This window comes from Microtus pennsylvanicus, chromosome 15, assembly GCF_037038515.1.
Source record: "Microtus pennsylvanicus isolate mMicPen1 chromosome 15, mMicPen1.hap1, whole genome shotgun sequence".
NCBI lineage: Eukaryota > Metazoa > Chordata > Mammalia > Rodentia > Cricetidae > Microtus > Microtus pennsylvanicus.
The window spans coordinates 50,917,543-50,934,847 of NC_134593.1; the positions used below are offsets into that span (position 1 = coordinate 50,917,543).

Sequence of the window (17,305 nt, forward strand, 5' to 3'; positions counted from 1 at the left end):
GAGCAAAATGACACCAGTAAAATCTAGTGACCAACAATAGCAAGCCTTGAACAACCAAATATAGATGAAGCAGAAAAAAATGACCCTAAAAATAGCTTCAGGAGAATGTTTGAGGCCCTTAAAGAGGAAATGAAAAATTCCCTCAATGAAATAGAGGAAAAGACAAACCAAAAATTGGAAGACATCAGCAAATCCCTAAAAGAAAACCATGAAAAAAAATCAAATATATGAAAGAAATTATTCAAGACTTGAAAACTGAAATAGAGACAATAAAGAAAGCATATGCCGAGGGATTTAAGAAATAGAAATTATGCTTTCATCCACGGTAGCCATCTTTCAGTAACTCGCCAAAATGACAAACACAAAGGGAAAGAGGAGGGGCACTCGCTATATGTTCTCTAGGCCCTTTAGGAAACATGGAGTTGTTCCTTTGGCCACGCACATGCAAATCTACAAGAAGGGCGATATTGTAGATATCAAGGGAATGGGCACTGTTCAAAAAGGAATGCCCAATAAATGTTACCATGGCAAAACCGGAAGAGTCTACAATGTCACCCAGCATGCTGTGGGAATCATTGTAAACAAGCAAGTTAAGGGCAAGATTCTTGCCAAGAGAATTAATGTGCGGATTGAACACATCAAGCACTCAAAGAGCAGAGACAGCTTCCTGAAGTGGGTGAAGGAAAACGACCAGAAGAAAAAGGAAGCCAAAGAGAAGGGCACCTGGGTTCAGCTGAAGCGCCAGCCTGCTCCACCCAGAGAAGCACACTTCGTGAGGACTAATGGGAAGGAGCCTGAGCTGCTGGAGCCCATTCCCTACGAATTCATGGCCTGATATACAAAAAGAAATAAAAGACCTGGACTATAAAAAAAAAGAAATAGAAATTATGAGAAAACAGTCAGAAACTACAAATATAAGCATAAAACTGAATAAAAGAGATGGAAGAGAGAATCTCAAGGGTTGAAAATACAATTAAGGAAATAGGCTAATCAGTCAAAGAAAATATTAAATCTAACAAAAGCTTAACAGAAAATATCCAAGAGATATGGTACACCATTAAAAGACCAAACCTAAGAATAAAAAGTATGGAAAAAGGAGAAGCCCAACTCAAAAGCACAGAAAATATATTTATCAAAATCATAAAAGAAAACTTTCCCAACCTAAATAAAGATATGCATATGAAGATACAAGAAGTTTACAGAATACCAAATATACTGGATCAAAAATAAGGTACCCTTGCCACATAATAATCAAAACACTAAACATAGAGACTTAAGAAAGACCATTAAGAGCTGCAAAGGAGAAAGGCAGACCTATCATAATTACACCTGGGTCAAGAAAGAAATAAAGAAAGAAATCAAAGATTTCCTTGTATTTAATGAAAATAAAGACACAACATACTCAAACCTATGGGACACTATGAAATTAGTGCTAAGAGGAAAGTTCATAGCACTAAGTGCCCACTTAGAGAAAGCACACATTGGAGACTTAACAGCACACCTGAAAGCTCTAGAAAAAAAAAAAGCCGACTCACCTCACCCAGGAGGAGTAGAAGACTGGAAATAATCAAACTGAGGGCTGAAATCAACAAAATAGAAACACAGAAAACAATCCAAAGAATCAATGAAACAAAAAGCTGGTTCTTAGTAATGTGTTTAGGTGGTTTGGGTATCAGGGTAATAGTAGTCTTATAAAAAGAATTTGGCAATGTTCCTTCTGTTTCTATTGCTTGGAACACTTTGAGGAGTATTGGTATTAGTTTTTCCTTGAAAATCTTGTAAAATTCTGAGGTGAAACCATCTGGTCCTGGGCTCTATTTGGTTGGAAGACTTTTGATGACTGTTTTTATTTTGTTAGCAGTTATAGGTCTATTTAATTTGCTTATCAAGTCTTGATTTAATTTTGGTAATTGATATTTATGCAGAAAACTGTCCATTTCCTTAAAGTTTTTCAAAATATGACCTAATGATTCTCTGGATTTTCTCTATGTCTGTTGTTATGTCTCCCTTTTCATTTCTGAATTTGTTAATTTGTATATTCTCTCACTGCATTTTGGTTTGTTTGGATAAAAGTTTGTCAATTTTGTTGATTTTCTTGAAGATTCAACTCTTTTTCTCATTGATTTTTGTATTGTTTTCTTTGTTTCTATTTTGTTTACTTCGGATCTTAATTTGATTATTTCTTGCTGTCTAGTTCTTCTGGGCGAGTTTGTTTCTTTTTGATCTAAAGATTTCTGTTAATTCAAAAAATGTTCAACATACTTAGCTAGTAGGGCAATACAAATCAAGGCTACTTTGAGATTCCTTCGTATACCTTTTAGGATGGCTGAGATCCAAACTACAAATCAGCTCTTCAGGCAAGTATGTGGAGTATGGGGAACACTCCTCCATTGCTGTTGACTTGCAAACTTGTAAAGCCACTGTACAAATCAATATGGTGGTTCCTCTGAAAACTGACAATCTGCCTGTGGCCACATCAGAGGAACAGCAGATAGGAATTGAATGTCAGCCCACCAGGAGGCAAATCCATGATGGGTGAATCTCTGCCAAGTAAAGCTCCGAGGCTATAGACCCTGGAATGTCTTTTCCTTCTGCTGTACTTTTACGTGTTTGCTGCTGCTATCTTTCTCTGGTATCGGGCATAGTATGAATGGGTATGGGGAGATCCCTACTACCTGTAATGTAGTGTGTTTATCTCATGGAAACATCACATTCTACTAGGCTTTTTACATGTGGATTTTTATGAAGATGATTCCTTCATAAGCAGTACTGTCTAACTCATAATACTAAAGTTAATTTAAATACAGTATTAATGATAAAAAATAAAACAAGGAAGTGTTTCACCACTAAAAACCATGAGTTTCTATTGAGAAATCATGTAGAATGTGGCTTAGGTTAATGATTAAGAAAAGCAATTGCATCCCAGTAGCCCAGCTAGCTTAAATTCTTTTAACCTTAATGTTGGGAAATGTTTTCACCTGTTTTAGATTACATAACCGCTGAAACAAAGCTTTGAAAAGAACTTAAATTTAGTCTAGGATGTTTTTGTCAAATAATTTTGATGTCAAAAAACACAAGGTTTTAGAAAGTCACATAGTTGAATGCAGAACTACTTAAGGTCAGAGGAGTAGAACAAAGCATCCCAATTATCATTAGCTGATGTAACATTCTTGCTAAGATTGGTTGATGACGATTCCTTCAGCAAGGTTCCACATGTCAAATTTCCGCCAATGGGGACAAATATTCAAATGCCTGAGACTGAGATAAATTCATCATTTTAAACACTACAGATATTGTTGGTGTATAGTGGTAAGTATCCCTGTCTGTAACATGGGAGACCCAGGTTCAATTTCCCGATGGGGAGCCAGGAGCAGATGTGTATCATTGTAATGAAAACTCCTAAGTTATTAAAACATTTTAAATGCCATATTTTGAAGGTCTCTGAAAGATTTGAAAAGTATCTATCTAACTGAAATATATCTCTATACATCTAGAAAATCTAACTAACATGACTACAAACTTGACTATTATAGATGAGTATCTATTAACTTATATTTATTAATTATATGTTTTATTTTTAAATGATCTGCACAAACACAATATTTTAATTAAGATAAGAAATGCATATACATATAACAAGAGTAACCTTAAATTTGTATCAATAAACCAAGATCAATACCAATGCAAATCTTTATAGCAAGATATGTAGGACTTCATGTTATTGTTCATTGAATAAGGGGCTACTGTTTTCTATGTTTAATTCCATTTACTCTTATAAAATAAAATTTTCCTTTTAAATATCTGAAGCACAATTGATGTGATAATAACTTCTATTTTATGAATCTAGTGACAATAAAGAGCAAATAAATTCGCTGCAATTATGTTTTCTAAAGCCAAGAAATTCACCAAATATTAGTTAAGTAGATAAACTCATTTAACCCTTATAATCTACAGCTCACTCCAGTAGTATCTCATTGGCAAACTGAGTAATGTATTCAATGAATAGCATGTGAAGAATCTAGATGCTCCCTTTCTTAGATACCCTGGTAAATAGTTTGTCTATAGCTTTGTCGATGCCTGAGAGCATATTTTGCAGCTCTTATTTTGGCAGTGTTTCACAGCCCATCCTTTAAACAGCTCAGCTTGCAAAACAATCAAGAAATGTTTGGGTCTGTTAATTAACATCGATCAGAGAATTGAACTAGATTCACTCTGATAAAGAAATTGAATTGCTAATCACAATACATCTAGGCCTGAATGTGATGAGTTCAATACTCCTTCTTAGTTATTTTCAACTTTATATTCAAAGATAAATTGAGTTGATATATGAATCCTAAAGATAAGGAGAAACACTGCTTTCTGTAAAAGCTGCTGACAATAAGATGGTCAGAAAACAATGAAACCATTTCCCGATGCTTAATCTTCCTGCTTCAGAATCTTTAGGGATGTTTTTAGTACTGTTTTCTCTTCCTTGACTTCCCAAGTACTTCAGAATGTCTTTGTAAATTCATGTTTCAAGATGTTTGACACAATTCACACTCTTTTTACATATGCAAACATGAAAAAATAGGCACCTTTTGAATTATATTTATTTCCAAAACTCCAACTTGACAAACAATATTTATCGCACAACAACTGTGCATAAGTTCTTGGATTGTATCTGTCATTTCTACATTTCTACAGTTTTATTGAAACTATAAAGATTGTTAGTACAAGGAAAATTTTCTGATGTAAAAGAAAGCCTTTAAATACAATCTTGTAAAGAAGTTTGTGTGTCTAAAATTAAGGCTTGCTAAAGATCTATGTTAAAACAAACACATTCTTAATATAACCTTTTTTGTGTAAACTTAACAGAAATAATTATTTCTAAAAATCTTAACAATTATGGCAATGTGAAATTATTTTGTTATAGATATATTGTTGACATTAGGTAACATAAACATTTAGAAATAATGATAAAATATAGAAACTATTAAGTGTGGATTATTTAGAATTCTGCAGAAAAAGCTGATTAAATTTCATTTTTTTTCTGCTTTTGTTACTTTCTTACATTTTTATGATGTGCATCTGCTACCTGTGGAATTGCAGACATTTAAGGATTAGATGACTAGACAATCCCATATGAAATAATATTATAACTAAAACTTATCATTTCATATGGGCCTTTTGAGGGTAGCAACTTTATTCTAGTTCCTTTTGAATAAAGAATAAGTGTCATAGTGGGTGAACCACTTGTTGAAGGGCATTCATAGAAAGGCTCAGAGTTGCAGTTGTGCCTGTATTTTGAAGGGTCTTTAACAGGCCCGACCATGGCAAAATTGCAGACAGGTTTTCCCCTTTTCCTCTCCCTTGTTAAAAACCTGTTTGGTTTTTTTGTTTGTTTGTTTTTCCTAAAACTGTCCTCCAAGGTATACAAGGTATATTTCCTTATTTTGCAACTGACTAATTCTTGAGACAAAACACCAAGTTCCAACAATCAAAAATCATTATATGGCTCATATGTCCAATCAAGATTTAACAACTCATCCTAGCACAGATTCCCCTGCTTCACCTTAAAACCCCTCTCCTGCAAAAACACGGCTTCTTGCTCTTGCTTCTCTTCTCTTGCTTTCTGCTGTTGCTATTGTTGTCTTTACAGCCATTATCCCCACCCCTTTTGCCCATCAGTGAAATAACCATTCTTTCCACTAAAAAAAAAAAATGGTATCTGGGTATGTCCTAAATGATTCATGGGTGGGGGTGTTGCTTAAACTTATTACCTCTTTTTATAAACCTCATTTCTTTTATTTTTATTTTTAATTTTAGGCTTTTTGAGACAGGGTTTCTCTGTGTATCTTTGTCCTGGAATTCACTCTGTAGACCAGGATGTCCTTGACCTCAGAGATCTGCCTGCCTTTGTCTCCCAAGTGCTGGGATGAACGCTGTGTGCCACCACACCTTGAACTCACAGAGATCTGTCTCCCTGTGCCTCCCAAGTGCTGATATTAAAGGTGTGTATCACCACACTTAACTACTCTTTCTTTCTTTTTATTTTAAGAACTTGACCCTTTTTTTCTCTCCCAAGCATGTATATATTTATTTAACACACTGTAAACCATTTAGAGATTTTCTTCATTTTTGAATCTCTCTTTATTGTATATCTCTCTTTTTCTGACTACATGAGTCTTTAATTTACTAAATTATATGCCTTGGATTAAATTTGTGGCTTTGACAGCTGGATCTAGCCCATTGCTTAGCTTTTTTTTTCTGAGAGTCTAGCCAAACAGTCAGCTTTTCATAAACACCATTTAAGTGTTTCATGGCAGGACCTCTTAAAAAGAGGTTTTGTAGCTAAAGCTTAGTCAGGAAGCCTCTCTTAAATGAGAGTCCTTGCCTCTAGCAAACAGAGCCCACCTGAGAAAGTGTTGCTATCAAGAAGCCATGCTTAACATTGTTATTTTGTTTCTAGAATTACTTTCCAAGTTCTTTCAGGTTTTATGTGAATGCAGTTGTCCACACATTGGGCACATCCAGAACAGATTCATTACTGCCACCTGAGATGATCAAGCCTCCCGGAATTTTCCAGTCAGGACTTGAGCATAATTCTAAATTTTCTTTAGATCCCTGTAAGTTTATCAGTGACCCGAATCAGCATGAAGTAGCCTGGAAAACTATGTCCACATTCCCCCCAAAATGGACTATATTTTCCTTTGTTTAGAATGTTGGTTACAAGTTGTCATGGATAATGGTCAGGAGAAAAACTAAACAAAAGATATTAGAGTAAGAGGTTTTTTTTTAAAGCAGGGGGAGGAGTGCTGTGGGACAATGGTCTTTTATCCTGTCACTTGTATTATTTTTAATGAAATGCTGATTGGCCAGTAGTCAGGCAGGAAGTAGATGTGGGGCAATGAGAATGCTGGGAAGAGGGAAGCATAGTCTGTAGTCCTGACCCAGCCACAGAGAAAGCAAACTGTGACTGTCTCTCCAAAGAAGGTACCAAACCATGTAGCTAATGTAGACAAGAATAATGGACCAATTTAAGACGTAAGAATTAATTCATAAGAAACCTGAGGTAGTAGGCCAATCAGTTTATAATGAATGTAGACCTCTGCATGATTCTTTTTTTCCTTTGGGACTGAATGACTGAAGGAGCACATAGGACAGAAACCCAGTCAACAACAGTATATATATTTAGTATTTTCTTGCCTGATTAATCTTTCCTTCCATGCATCTTCTCTTCCTAGGCCCAGCCCCTCCACTAATATCCCCTTCTCCCCATCTACTTCTGTTTTCTCTTTTGAAAAAGACAGGCCACCCATTCAGCATCCAGGGTATATCAAGTTAAAGTAAGACTAGGCACCTCCCCTCCTATAAAGACTGGACAAGGAAACCCAGTAAGAGGAAAAGGTTCCAAAAGCCCTAAACAGAGTCAGAGACAGCCCATGTTCCCACTGTTAGGAGTCCTCCATTGCTAGGATTCTAAGCTGGGGTCACTCCCATAGATTCCTGGGGATTTCCATTGTAGTAGTTTTCCAGGTCATCATGGGAATGCACACTGATTTCAGTATTTCCTCCCTCCATCCTCCCCCATCTGTATCCTCCAGTTCCCATGCCCACCCTCTCCCATGCAGAATCGTCTTTCCCACCCACCAGTGATGTCTATTCTATTTCCTCTTCACAGTGAGATGTGTGTGTCCCCCCTTGAGCTCCATTTGTTAACTTAGCCTCTATGGGTCTCTGGATTGTAGAATGGTTATCCTTTACTTTATGACTAAACTTCACTTGCAAGTGAGTATATACCATGTATATACCACTCAGGATGATCTTCTGCTGTTCTAATTGTGATATGTTTTTAAGTAATGCTAAGATATATAAAATATATTTGAAATGAAAAAAATTATGTATAATCTATTTTTTCTTATTTTTTGAATATATATTTTTGAATATATATTAAAATATCAATACATTTGTTGAAACGTTTGAAGAACTCTTAAATAAGCTCGATGATCATTAAATTTTGATTATTTTTCATGAAATTACAGAATCTAGTTAAAATTTTAATTGAGTTCAATCTTTTTCCTACTTGTTCCTTCCTTTTTCTTTTCTTCATGCTATCCTGTTCTGCCCTTGTCCTTCAAACTCTATTAAAAATTAAGAATTTAGATAATAGAAAATTCACTTATGCATTTTTATTTCAGTTATTTTCTTATGTGGGTAATGAAATAAGATAATAAAATGCCACCTACTTGTAGTGTGTTTGCATGATGAGCGAAGGTGTGCTGCTCTAATTGATGTAAGAAAAAGCTGAATTTCCAATAGCTATTCAGGAGGTATCAGCAGAATATTCAGAGAGAGAAAGGAAGAAGAGGAGGAATCTTGGCAAACAGGAGATGACAGGAGACACAGAGAAGAAACAGGAGGTGCAAGATGAAAGAAAGGCAATACCATGTTATATAATATAAATTAAGTAAATTAGTTCATTTAAATTATAAAAGCTAGTTACAAACAAATCTAAGCTATAAACTGAACTCTCACAATCACTAATAAGTCTCTGTATCATTATTTGTGAGCTGGCAGTGTCAAGGAATGTTTAATTACGTATGCTGTCCAACAGAGATGCTCAAATATCCACATAGGGCCTAGGAAAATGGTCATGGGATAGGATCAGTGTCCATTAGTGAAGCTATTTTTAGAGGTCCTGCTGTACAGCGGAGATCTCAGCAGCTGTAGTGCTAGGTAAAAATGCCTTCTGCATCATGTATAAAAGCAGCTTTCCAGAAGAGCGGAGGCAAATGCTCAGACACGAGGCAGGGCTCTCAGGGAAGCCAGGGTGTGCAGTCAGCTGCCCGAGTCACCTGACAGCTGATGTGGCTGAGTAAGTTTGTCTCATGGTCAAAGAATGGTGCAAGTATGCAGTGAAGTGGTCCAGACTGAGAAAATCCTTAAACAGATACAGGAAAGGTTGTGCATAGATGCTAGAAAAAATAGCATAAAAATGATAATGTAAAGTCTTTAAAGAGATAATAAAGAAATGTTTTTAAAAAGCACATAAGGGTGGGAAACACACAGAGAGACTAGACACTTTATGGTTCTTTGTTGGTTGAATTTTTTAAATGCTAATGTACAAAAAACAATAGCTGCTGAGAGACATTGGATTTTGGAAACTGATAAATTAAACCAACCTATATATGTTAAACTGTCAACTTGTAAATGCAAGTCAGAATATATGATGCACTGGGGAAAGGACAAGCCTTTCTTTCTACAGGGAACAAAAAAGTATGGTTCTATCAACAATTAATGAAGATCAGATTTGATTTGGGGAGACCTCCTGAAAATCTTGGCTACAGGCATAGAAAAGAAGCGAAGAAATACTACAGGACAGGTGACATAATGTTGGTTCCTCTACAGGGGAGCAACTCTGAGACTGGATGAAACAAGATAAATCTTGTTGACTACTATTTCTCATGACTTATTACATGTCATCATTTCATACAGCGTGGGTAGAGGTTTAGTTGTAGAGTACAAATGAACTTATAAAGTTAATTTATGCCTTTAAGCTGCTTAAGCATAGAACAAAAAAAAATCACCTTTAAGTGACTTTTGCATACAACCGATTACATTCTTGTGTTAATGAAGATATAATATTTAAAACTTTATAGGTTTTCAGGAAAAAAAGAATCAGACACCAATGAAGAGAAGTAACCCAAATGATTCTGCCTATCAGAATGCCTCTGTTGTAGTTTCCTCAAAATTCTGCATCCAACAAACTTCAATTTTGCTAGCTGAGATTGTCCAGTCTCACAGACTATTCCAACCAAGACCTGAGATAAGTCCTGTGTTTTCCCATTACACAGAGACTAGAAAACAAATAATACAGCTAACTCCTGCAAGACCTGACCATTATCCCAGATTTCTTCAGGGTCCTCTAAATGTTCTATTGTCCCCAGACAACAGCAAACAGGCTGGAGAACATGATGCTCAGTTTCAAAGAGGTAGGATAGGTGATTTTTACTCATTTGATGGGTTATGGATGTTTGTTATCAATTAGAGGAATTGATTATATATTGATATTAGTACTAATCAGAAAAAATAAACAGAGGGGATTACATTTAAAATTTATTGGATGACAAAAATATTCTAACTAGAACAGATATTAAAATAATTTAGTTACATTTGAAAATCTTAGGGATTCACTACGTATGCCATTTCTGTTTGGAGATTAAAGTGTATCTATTTAAATAATAGCATTGATATACTAAAACAATATATCAACATTTAATTTCTTCTCTTGCAGTGATTGACAGGGTTGCTAGGATGGTTACACAAAGATGACATTTTCAGTAAGTATACACGTGTATATTTCAATAATCCACTTAAATCTCTCAAAGCAACATGAACTCAGCAAGACAAAAACACATCAAAATATTCACCTTATTTACAATAAGTACCTTTTCTTCTCCCTGTCTACATTTTGTATGGCAAAGCACAATCTCTCAGGTATTCATTGACAGCACATACTCCATGACAAATTAAATCTTCCTGTTTCAATGTGTTTTGCCTCCCATCACACAAAACTACAAAGAAACAAGATTCCCCATTGACTAATCTATAAATTTAAATTGCTTGGAACATATTAGACTGAGATATTGTGTGGGAATTTGCTCTCACTGCCTTGGGAAGAATCAAATCCTTTTTATAAATTGGAGTTAATAGTGGTCACCATGTAGTGTAGTTTAAAACCAATAAGCCTGTGTTATATGACCCTTGAGTATAGTATAATTTTATACATTGAATCTGAAGTCTTAATATTTTATGACTATTTTATAAGTTGTAAGTTATGGGTTTTCAAAACCTATGAACAGACCTTACACAAAACATCACGTAGTTCTTCAGTAAAAGTTTAACATCTGTAAATTCATAACCAAATTAAAAATATGAAAAGAGAATAACGGTCAATGTTGAATAAGTACCTATAAAATATGTGTAATTGTGAAAATTTGTACTTACCACTGGGATTTTGAAATAAGTCATTTGTTTCTTTGGTCCTTTTAGTTTCCCTCACCTCACCATTTAGACATGTGAATTTGTGAACTATAAACATCTCCTGATTCTGAAATACTGTAATCTGCTCTGAAGGTATTTTTTCATGCATCTACCAGAAAAAAAATTATAACTTACTTAATTGCACGCTACAAAAAATTTCTTTTATTGCAAAATGTTCTTCCAAAAAATTTGCCCAGTTTGCCTTTCTTAATTAAAAGCATACCAACTAAATTATAAGTAGGAATATACTGGTGTTAATATCTATGTCATGATTTACTTACCATTCATAATAACAACTCTGTTCCTTGTGTGCAAAGTAACTTCAACATGTGTTAATATAGATATAGAGTAAACGTTTTTAAAAAGCTCACTGGAAAAAATAAAGATACAGGTTTTCTTATTATGTCACTTTTATAAAGTGAATAGGAGAGATAGTGGATTTTCTCCATTTGCTGCAATTTTTGGCTTTGCTGAAATTCTCACCCTGAACAAATCAGTACACAATCTTGAACTTGTATGTTATGCTATTCTCACTGTGTCCAATTCATTGTAAGTTAACACAACTCCTAACTTCTCATCACTTTTATGTAAGATTTCCATGTTTCTGTTACTGGAGTTAACCTGAATAAATAAGACAAAACATATCTTTTAAAAAGATATTAATTTTATTCTCTTTCCTATTTCTCTATCTCTTTCTTTCAGTCTTTCTCTCTGTATTTATGTATGCATGCATGCACACACACACGTGTGTGTGTGTGTGTGTGTACAGAAAGATAAAATACAGCCACCACTACACGCTTATCTCCCTCTCAGCACCATTAAGTCCACATTTCTAGATACAATTTCTTTTCCTTTATTTCTGACAGTACTGTTTTGTGATGTCATAAGCTTAACCAGGGTCCTCTGCTGGACTATCTGTTTGGAAACGTCCATAGAACAGGGTAGGCTCATCAGTAAATAAACAACTGAAGTCAATGTCTACATCTGTCCCTGAGTCCATAAATATCCCATAGTTCTTAATTAAATAGAAATACAGATTAAAATGTGATGCACAGATTTCTTAATTCTTCAAATTCTGACATTACAACTTCTTCAAACCATTGGTCACATTGTAATGTTGGTTCACTTCTCAACTACTCACAAGCTTTGGAGCTTCTAAGGCATATTAATGAGTCTTCCAAGACCTATGAATAACTACTAAACAGAAGTACCTTAAGGAAAGAGATGACTGTTTTAGTTAACAACATCATGGTAAGAAAGACAAACTGAAAACAGGAGGATTGGGATAAAGGAAGGTTGGATAGGGGAGCTCGGAACCACAATTCTTAGTTAAGGGAGCCACTTTAGGGTGGGCAAGAGACTTGACCCTAGAGGGGCTTCCAGGTGCCCAAGCTGAGGTCCCCAGTTAGTCCCTTGGGCAGCTGAGGATAGGGAACCTGAAATGACCCCATCCTAGAGCAATACTGACGAATATCTTGCATATCATCATAGAACCTTCATCTGGTGATGGATGGAGATAGAGACAGAGACCCACACTGGAGCAATGGACTGAGATCCCAAGGTCCCAATGAGGAGCAGAAGGAGGGAGAACATGAGCAAAGAAGTCGGGACCACGAGGGGGTGCACCCACCCACTGAGACAGTGGAGCTGATCTACTGGGAGCTCACCAAGGCCAGCTGGACTGTTACCGAAATAGCATGGGATAAAACTGGACTCTCTGAGCATGGCGAACAATGAGGGCTGATGAGACGCCAAGGACAATGGCACGGGGTTTTGATTCTACTTAATGTGCTGGCTTTGTGGGAGCCTAGCCAGTTTGGATGTTCACCTTCCTAGATATGGACGGAGGGGGGAGGACCTAGGACTTACCACAGGGCAGGGAACCCTGACTGCTCTTTGGACTGAAGAGGGAGGGGGAGAGAAGTGGGGGGAGGGGGGAGAAGGGTGGGAGGAGGGGGAGAAGAGTGGGAGGAGGGGGAGGGAAATGGGAGGCTCGGAGGAGGTGGAATTTTTTTTTATTCTCCTTTTATCAAAAAAAAAAAAAGAAAAGAAAAAAAAAGAAAGACAAACTGACTTAAAGGGATAAGCCTCTGGCAATTTGACCTTGTGACACAGAATACTAATTATTTTCTCATTACATTCCCCAAGTACCTGATAGAAACATCATCCAAGTAAAGAGCTTTGCTTTGCCTCATAGTTTTATAAGTCATGGGTCAGTCATTCATTGTAGGGTGGCAGAGAGGAAGAAATGAGTTAGCAGATCTCATGCTTCCTTAGAGAGGAAACAGAGAAAGATGAAGTCTGGTGTTCTTTAGCTTCGCCCCCTTTTCGCTGCCATATATTCAGTCATGGTTCTAGCACATGGGAAGTTGGTACTCACAAACTGGGTGAGTTTCCCTATGCAAGCTGCTTTGGAAACATTCTCCTGCCCCAACTCAGTCCACTGTTTAGATATAAGTCACTGTGTCCCTTTCCAACAGTTACTGGTTGAAGACTTTCTGATAACAATTGGGGTGATCACTAATCTAGCCTCTGCTTGGTTGGTATTTACCTTCTTCCTTTGGTAGCCTGCAGAGTAACTTTTTATAGCACGAACACTAGTCAGTAGGGGTGAAAGCTCTATGTAAGCACCGGCTTGACTTTTCTGAGTTCAATGAGTTCTGTAGATATTGTCTTCAGCAATAGGGACTTACTGCCAGTTTATGGAGAAGAACCAAAAGCCTTGGAAATAGCCTTAATAATTGTGGAATTTTCTGTGGGTCCCCTTTGGCCAACAACTTGACACTTGATTATAGCTAGCCTATTCTCCACGCTGGAAGCTTCATTTGGTGATGCAAAAAGTTCAGATGGGTCCCTGTCTAATCCATTATTTAGGTATTTTCTTCGGATTGCCTTTATATATGTATATATTTTAGTAATTACTGTATTAGGTACATACAGTAATTTCATACAGGCTCTCAAATAACCATTAGTATTAGCTGTCCCTTCCTGTATTTTCTCCTCAACCCTTCTTCTCAATTTGATAATCCCAATACAGACCCAAATTCATTCATCCATAACTACCTATTCTATTTCCCCCTCCTAGGAAAAGCTATCCCTCCTCCCCATTCCCCTACTTTATACCTAACTTCTGTTCTTATATGGATTGTAGCTTGCTTATCAAAGGATTATCCTACAGCAGAGAAGCTTCCTCCTACAATAGATGAGAACATATAGTCACACAACTAGAAAATGTGCAAAGTGAGAGTCCTTGGAATATTCAGTCCTAAATGGGGTGTCTCCATTAAACCCATTCCCTCAGAGTTCAGGGAACTCTGAAGAGGAGATAGAAAGAGCCAAAGGGGATGGAGGACTGACACGCGTATGAACACACAGAGATTTTGACAGCATGCACAGGGCTTTTGTGAGTCTGTAGCAGACAGGATCACAGTGCTAAGAGGAGAAATGGACACAAGCCCCTTTCTATAAAACAGAAGCTATTCAAACTGATAGCCATATACACATGAAAACTAATCTCTAATAGGGGTCCCAGTGGGCAAATATATCACTCTTAAAGGTAGGCTCCATGCCCATAAGTGGATGGCCAACACAAAATGAATTCCATGGTCATAAAGTTTTGACAGTGTATGTTTTTAACATTACCGATCCTTTGCATGTATGTGATGGCTTCTAGTTGTTGCTTTTAGGGTAGTGTCCTACATGTATGACCATTTGTGTCTCTCTATCTATACATGTATCACATGTTTTCTTCTATTTATTTACTTGCTCAATCCATGCTTTTATGTTTTGGTTTTATCTTATTTCATTTTACTGTTATTTTATTGATATCTGTTTTGCACTGAGAGACAGAAAGGTTGTGGATTCAGATGGGAGGTAAGATAAGGGAATTCTTGAATGAATCAGAGAGATGAATTCATAGTCAAATATATTGTAGAAAAAAATATTTTCTATAAAGAAAAGAAAAACAGTATGAGATTACTAATAATGTTTATTCAATTGAAACTCTGCCAAATTATTGAGCAGGCTATTTTAACTAAGATACTACAAAGCACATAAAATAGATCAACCTAGAAAAAATTGACTACTTTATTCCTGGGTGGAATGAATAAATGAATTCAAATAAATTAGAAGAAAATCAAGATTCCATTATGTATTTGTTTCTCAGTTTCAACTTCATTTTTGTAAAATAGGCAAAATTGGTGGAAATATAATCAGTAGATCTATGTATCTATATATTTTTTCAGATGAGAAAGATTATGCTAATTCTATAATACCAAGAGTTTCATCGTGCTATTTTCATGCATGTATAATGTATTTTAATACTGAGATTATGTGACTTAAGAGCAAAAAATGGTCTATCATGAAATTGGAGGTTTCATTGAGTATGGTTTCTTTTGCCACCACTTCCCTACACCCTATTCTATCTCCTTTACTAACAATGTAGATATTTTAGTGTTATTGCTACCAATATTACTCAGTATTAATAGCAGAAGACAGTCATATTGAAAGAAGGCAAACAAAAGAAAAATATTTTTATGTAGAAGTAGTATATCTTTAATATTTTTGTTCAGGTTATTTTTATAGGAGTGACTTGTTCTATAATTATGATAACATCTTGAAATCATTTTCATGGAGTAGTGCATTATTTAGAGCCTGATGGTTATGGTTCCAGGACATGGTCACTAATATCCAGAAAATGAGTAAAATTCTGACTCCATTTGAAGTAATGACTCTTTTGCATGGATGTCTATACTTGCCCTAATATTTCCTCTCTTTTGTTGTGGTTTTTCAGACACCTATACACTCACAATATATTCCAGACTGGCCTAGAACTGAAAATCTTTCACATTATTCTTTGGTTTGGGGGAATAGAGGTCGGAATTCTCCTCTGTCATATATGCCTAATCATTTTAATGCTAAGCTTTATTATTCTTTTGACCATTTAGAAAAGCTGATAGTGAGTATTCAAACTAAAATAAAGTCAGCAAATATGCTGATTGCTTCAATGTTTATGAAATAACCTTGAAAAGAGTAGAGATTTCTGTCTTTTGAATAAATCTAGTATCTCCTTTCTTATGAATTCCTCTCATTTTAATCCTTAATATATTGGTTACAACACTGATACTTTCAAATTATTTTCAACTTTGAACAAATTCATGATAGAAATGTGTCATATATATGTATATATATATATATATATATATATATATATATATGCACTGCATTCTAGAAGACTTATGAATTAGCATATCAGAATAATTTTAAGGCTCTGTGAAGAAACAGGCAAAATTACATAATAATTACTTATAAACAAAATATTATACCATGAAAACTTCATTTTGTGTTTTTTGACCCAATAGAAGAGTAAATTGATTCAAATTCTTTATCAATATGTTGTATATTATTAACCATTTACGGACATCTATGAAAACACAAGACTGCCCTTTGCTTGGTAAATAAAAACGTAAAAGAATCATACTTCCAAAAAATTTGCCCAGTTTGCCTTTCTTAATTAAAAGCATACCAACTAAATTATAAGTAGGAATATACTGGTGTTAATATCTATGTCACGATTTACTTACCATTCATAATAACAACTCTGTTCCTTGTGTGCAAAGTAACTTCAACATGTGTTAATATAGATATAGAGTAAACGTTTTTAAAAAGCTCACTGGAAAAAATAAAGATACAGGTTTTCTTATTATGTCACTTTTATAAAGTGAATAGGAGAGATAGTGGATTTTCTCCATTTGCTGCAATTTTTGGCTTTGCTGAAATTCTCACCCTGAACAAATCAGTACACAATCTTGAACTTGTATGTTATGCTATTCTCACTGTGTCCAATTCATTGTAAGTTAACACAACTCCTAACTTCTCATCACTTTTATGTAAGATTTCCATGTTTCTGTTACTGGAGTTAACCTGAATAAATAAGACAAAACATATCTTTTAAAAAGATATTAATTTTATTCTCTTTCCTATTTCTCTATCTCTTTCTTTCAGTCTTTCTCTCTGTATTTATGTATGCATGCATGCACACACACACGTGTGTGTGTGTGTGTGTGTACAGAAAGATAAAATACAGCCACCACTACACGCTTATCTCCCTCTCAGCACCATTAAGTCCACATTTCTAGATACAATTTCTTTTCCTTTATTTCTGACAGTACTGTTTTGTGATGTCATAAGCTTAACCAGGGTCCTCTGCTGGACTATCTGTTTGGAAACGTCCATAGAACAGGGTAGGCTCATCAGTAAATAAACAACTGAAGTCAATGTCTAC

General features: G+C 35.5%; 1 pseudogene; it reads left to right on the plus strand.

Moving 5' to 3' along the window:
- The first annotated feature begins 329 nt into the window (after positions 1-329).
- Positions 330-896, plus strand: LOC142835737 (large ribosomal subunit protein eL21 pseudogene; annotated as a pseudogene).
- Positions 897-17,305: the final 16,409 nt, after the last annotated feature.